The 4,809-nt window shown below is 42.3% G+C and overlaps 1 protein-coding gene and 1 pseudogene across 2 annotated transcripts in view; one reads left to right on the top strand and one right to left on the bottom strand.

Annotated features, from left to right (window-relative positions):
* The window catches only part of FGD6 (FYVE, RhoGEF and PH domain containing 6), a 139,615-nt gene that overhangs the window by 46,642 nt on the left and 88,164 nt on the right, over positions 1 to 4,809 (bottom strand). The gene's annotated exons all lie outside the window — the stretch shown is intronic.
* On the top strand, positions 4,014 to 4,700 carry LOC105506064 (annotated as a pseudogene). The gene has a single exon (XR_001000861.1). The product of XR_001000861.1 is annotated as a 60S ribosomal protein L14 pseudogene (transcript).

Here is a 4,809-nt window from a genome sequence, read left to right on the forward strand (position 1 = left end):
AGCCGGGCGTGGTGGTGGGCACCTGTAATCCCAGCTACTAGGGAGGCTGAGGCTGGAGAATTGCTTGAACCCAGGAGGCGAAGGTTGCAGTGAGCTGAGATCCGGCCACAGCACTCCAGCCTGGGCGGCAGAGCAAGACTCCGTCTCAAAAAAAAAAAAAAAAAAAGAAAGATATATATTCCTTTATAATTGCTTTAGTTTGCTGGGCCTACAAAACTATCTTTCCTCCTGTCTTCATTTTAGAGTTTCAATAAATAGCCAATTTTATAATTCTTCATATTTAGTTCTGATTTTATTTGTAGTATATGTATTAATGTAGGGATCTTGATTTGTTTTTCAAATTATTGTTATTTTGAGATGGAGTCTGTCCTGTTGCCCAGGCGGGAATGCAGTGGCATGATCTTGGCTCACTGCAACCTCTGCCTCCTGGGTTCAAGGGATTCTCCTACCTCAGCCTCCCCAGTAGCTAGGACGACAGACGTGTCTCATCACGCCCAGCTAATTTTTGTATTTTCAGTAGAAATGAGGTTGTACCAGGCTGGCTATTTTTCAAATTATTAATAGGTTATTTAAAAAACAATCTTTTCTTTTCATATTGTCTTGGGTTTCGTACTTTGTCAAACATTAGATTCCTATAAACACAGTCAATTTCAAGTTACTTCCTTATTCCATAAAGAATAATTCCTTTTATAAAAAAATCAGTAGATCTATTCTTACAGTGGTATTGTGTAACTTTAATTGTTGATGCCTTAGAATATGTATGGACTGGCATTTGCCTCCTAGAATTATTATTTAACAATGTACATATCCTATTTATTTCTATGCACAACATCATTTTGACAAGTAATGATAAAACTCCAAAATTCGAAGTTAACTTTAATGAGAATATGTAACGTCATGAATATATTAGAAGCTAAGTAAATGGTACTATAGTATAAGGTATCATTTTATACACAAATGCTAAAACTGTGGCCTTCCTGAAGACAGAAAGCCTGATTTTAATTATTGTTATAGCCCCTGCACCTAGAACAAGATCTGGTACGCCGGGTGCAGTGGCTCACACCTGTCATCCCAGCACTTTGGAAGGCTGAGGCAGGTGGATCACCTGAGAACAGGAGTTTGAGACCAACCTGGCCAATGTGGTGAAATCCTGTCTCTACTAAAAATACAAAAATTAGCCGGGCGTGGTGGATCACGTCTGTAATTCCAGCTACTCGGGAGGCTCAGATGGGAGAACTGCTTGAACCTGGGAGGCAGAGGTTGCAGTGAGCTGAGATTGCACCATTGCACACGAGCCTGGGCAACACAGTGAGACTCAGTCTCAAAAAAAAAAAAAATTGCTCTGGCCTTTGGCTCTAATTCTTCTGCTTCTCAAATACTCATTCAATTCTAGTCCTTGAATATGTATGTGGCCTAGAGCCACCTCTTATAGAGGTGGTGCTTGCCTAAGTTAGAAAATGTGATCTCGGGAGGGGCACAGTGGCTCAGGCCTGTAAACCCAGCACTTGGGGAGGCCAAAGTGGGCAGATCACATGAGGTCAGGAATTTGAGACCAGCCTGGCCAACATGGTGAAACCTTGTCTCTAATAAAAATACAAAAATTAGCTCGGCCTGGTGGCATGCGCCTGCAGTCCCAGCTACTCGGGAGGCTAAGGTAGGAGAATCGCTTGAACCTGGGAAGTGGAGGTTGTACAGCCTGAGCGACAGAGTGAGACTCTGTGTCAAAAAAAAAAAAAAAAAGAAAATGTGATCTTTCTGGGCTCTCAGGTTGCCTTTCTGTGAATTAGAAAAGGTCCCTTTCCTGGGCCAATGCACCCCCTCCTCACCAGGGAACAAAACATGGCAAGGAAAGTGCAGGCTGGATTTGAAGCACAGGCAGACATCCTTGTCCAAGAATTACATAAGGAAGCCCTGGTCTATCCTAGACTTTAACACAACCCTGGTCCTGAGGCAGCATCCCCACAGAACTCACAAACCAAACCCAACTCCAGGCTCATCCTAAGGTAAAATTTTGACACAGATCTCATGGTAGATGGTATCTCCCTAGGTCCCTTTTTAATGGGATAGTCCAGCTAGGCATATCCAGAATGTCCTAAGGAGAGGCAAACTGCAAAAGTCAATATACACTATTTTGACTTGACTTGTCTGAGACTGCCTTTCTTTCTTCAATTTTTTTTTTTTTTTTTAAAGACAGGGTTTCCTTCTGTTGCCCAGGCTGGAGTTCTATGGCTCACTGCAGCCTCGACCAACCTCGACCTCCTGGGCTCAAGCTATGCTCCTGTCTCAGCCTCCCGAGTGCCTGAGACTACAGGTGTGTGCCACCACGCACGGCTAATTTTTTTTTTTAAAGAAGCGAGGTCTCCCTATGTTGCCCAGGCTAGTCTCGAACTCCTGAGCTCAACGGATCCTTCTGCCTCGGCCTCTCAAAGAGCTGGGATTACAGGTGTGAGCCACTGTGCCTGGCCTGAAACTGCTCTTCTTAGTGGATACATTTTCTAGTAGCTGCCAGTTTATTAAGCAGGAATCTTAAGTGTACGGAAATGGCCTTGGCACAGTCAAGCTACATTTAAAAGAAGTTCTTACCCATATTTGGTTTGTACCACCCTGAGTATCAACAAGCAAACTTAGGTTTAGGGAGATAAGCACATTTTATTACCCAACAGCCAAGCGAAGAATAAAGCAAATATAAGCACCACAGTTCAAATTTGACTAAAGTTCAGTGTTTTCTCCAACTGAAACAGGTCCTGATGAGAGCCCCTGATTCTGACAAAAACTGCCAGAGAAACTTTAGCAACACATTCTGCTTGCTATACCTCTGCCAAGACAAGTCCCAGCAACAGAGGCACTTGGCTACTTGCAGGAAATCTGGGTCAAATCTGCACTTAGAATTGGAAAAAGAATGGCTTTGTAGCAATGTTCATGGGTAGAAATCAGGGTATCTGCAAATCTGGATGGCAAAAAGAGGCACACAAACCAACCCATCCTATTTTCACTAACCTCTAGATGAAAAATAGGATTTTCTCCCATCATAAATGGAGGTGCAAACCACAACAATATCTGTGATATCTGTGACTTTATCACCACAGCTATTTTTATAGCATATTACAGTTGTGGCAGACATCTTACCCCTCTCAGCACTCTTCTCACCCCTACCTCAAAATCATGGTAGTTATTACATCTGCCACCAGATCTTATTTAATGCAGTACTAAAGAAGTATAGGCATTAATTACTATGTCACAATTAAAAAATATTTTATTACTGTGATTGTGGTATAGCAAAAAAAAAAAAATTTTTTTAATAACTGTACTTCAGCCCTATTGGTTTTCCCTTTAATCTTATGTAGTTTTTTCAGCACTTAAAAAAAATTATTCTGAGAAGTGCTCATAGGCTATATCAGATTGCCAGAAGAATCTAGGCACAAAAAAATTTAAGAACCACTGTTCTACAGAGAAACTAAGATTACATTTAAAAGCTCTAAGCTAATAAAACAGGTGGAGGAAATGTGCTACCCTTGATCTTAGCCAAAAGGCCAAGAAGTGATGATGAAATGTGCTTACCTCACATACCCTAAACACTTTCCATAGCATTAAAATATTTCATGGATGGCTGGGCGTAGTGGCTCATGCCTATAATTCCAGCACTTTGGGAGGCTGAGGTATAAGGATCCCCTGAACCCAGGAATTCAAGATGAGCCTGGGCAACATAATGAGATCCCATCTCTACAAAAAAAAAGAAAAAATTAGCTGGGTATGGTGGTGCATGCCTATAGCCACAGCTACTTGGCAGGCTGAAGTGGGAGAATCTCTTGAGTCTGGAAGGTTGAAGCTGCAGTAAGCCATGATCCTGCCACCACACTCCAACCTGGGCAACAGAGCAAGACCATGTCTCAATAAACAAATACATATTTATATTTTGTGGATACCTGGATACAATTTATTCAATACTATCTCTCAAAATACCTTGTTCACAACTACAATTAAAAATGAATTCCTTCTCTCCAAACGCCACCAAGATGGTGTTCAGGCGCTTTGTGGAGGTTGGCCAGGTAGCCTACATCTCCTTTGGACCTCATGCTGGAAAATTAATTGTGATCATAGATGTTACTGATCAGAACAGGGCTTTGGTTGGCGGACCTTGCACTCAAGTGAGGAGACAGGCCATGCCTTTCAAGTACATGCAGCTCACTGATTTCATCCTCAAGTTTCCACATGGTTCCCGCCAGAAGTATGTCCCACAAGCCTGGCAGAAGGCAGACATCAATACAAAATGGGCAGCCACAAGATAGGCCAAAAAGATTGAAGCCAGAGAAAGGAAAGCCAAGATGACAGATTCTAATCATTTTAAAGTTATGAAGGCAAAGAAAATGAGAGACAGAATAATAAAACATCAAGTAAAGAAGCTTCAAAAGGCAGCTCTCCGGAAAGCTTCTCCCAAAAAAGCAGCTGTTGCTAAAGTTACAGCAAAAAAAGATGACCGCTGTGGGCAAGAAGGCTCCAGCCCATAAGGTTCCTGCCCAGAAAGCCACATGACAGAAGGTAGCACCCCCTCCAAAAACTCAGAAGGGTCAAAAAGCTCCAGCCCAGAAAGCACCTGCTCCAAAGTCACCTGGCAAGAAAGCGTAAGAGGCAATTATAAAAAGTAATATGGTTCCTTTTGAAAAACAAAAACAAAAACAAACAAACAAAAAAAAAAAAACAAAGGCCAGGCATGGTAGCTTACGCCTGTAATCCCAGTACTTTGGGAGGCTGAGGCAGGTGGATCACTTGAGGTCAGGAGTTCAAGACCAGCCTGGCCAATATGGTGAAACC

This window comes from Colobus angolensis, unplaced genomic scaffold (assembly GCF_000951035.1).
Source record: "Colobus angolensis palliatus isolate OR3802 unplaced genomic scaffold, Cang.pa_1.0 Scaffold10, whole genome shotgun sequence".
NCBI classification, from domain to species: Eukaryota; Metazoa; Chordata; class Mammalia; order Primates; family Cercopithecidae; genus Colobus; species Colobus angolensis.